An 827-nucleotide genomic window follows, 5' to 3' on the forward strand; every position below is an offset into this window, starting at 1 on the left:
ATTCGAACAAATTAAATTTACCATTTTATTCCTCCCAAAGAAAAAATAATAGTAACTTTAATTTTTTTCTTATTTATTTAACTCTAATGCTATATATTATTCGTATAATTGATATCAACAAAATTGGCGCTAAGTTAAATTCATCAAAATTTTATTAAAATTTTATGTATTATTCTTAAAAAAGATTTGATATCAACAATTGGCGCCAAGTTAAATTCTATGTAATTAGAATACCAAATTAAATAAATAATATTAACTTTAATGATATGTATCATTCCTATAAAAGATTTGATATCAAGAACTGGCGCCAAGTTAAATCCCACTTCTACCATGCCAAATTAAATAAATAATAAATATTAATCTAATGGTATGTATTATTTGTACAACCGATTTGATATCAACAACTGTGGCGGTAAGTTAAATTTTACAAAATGTAAAGCAAAACTCAAGTGATACTATCTTTATTATTTACTTAATCCAAATGGTACTATCTTTAATTTTTATGCAATGAAACCTAAGTATACGTATACTTATTGAAGAATCTTCCTATTCCAATCCAAATGGTTTAAATTCCTCTTAAATGAAATTATTATATCATAGTTCATTCAAAGACATTTCCTCTTCCAACTAAAGTAGTGGTTATTTAATTCTTTTTCAATACGTTATACAAAACATTATCACAAAATTGCGTTACTTTGCTCAATTTAAAGATTTTTTATTTTTTGCTTAATTAAGTGTTACCACAAAAAATTAAAGAATTAACCGTATAAAATGAAAAAATTTAATTTAAATAGAAAAATTTTTCATGTAAAAACACTTGGCGCTGC

Source organism: Trachymyrmex cornetzi, unplaced genomic scaffold, assembly GCF_001594075.2.
Source record: "Trachymyrmex cornetzi isolate Tcor2-1 unplaced genomic scaffold, Tcor1.1 scaffold700, whole genome shotgun sequence".
NCBI classification, from domain to species: Eukaryota; Metazoa; Arthropoda; class Insecta; order Hymenoptera; family Formicidae; genus Trachymyrmex; species Trachymyrmex cornetzi.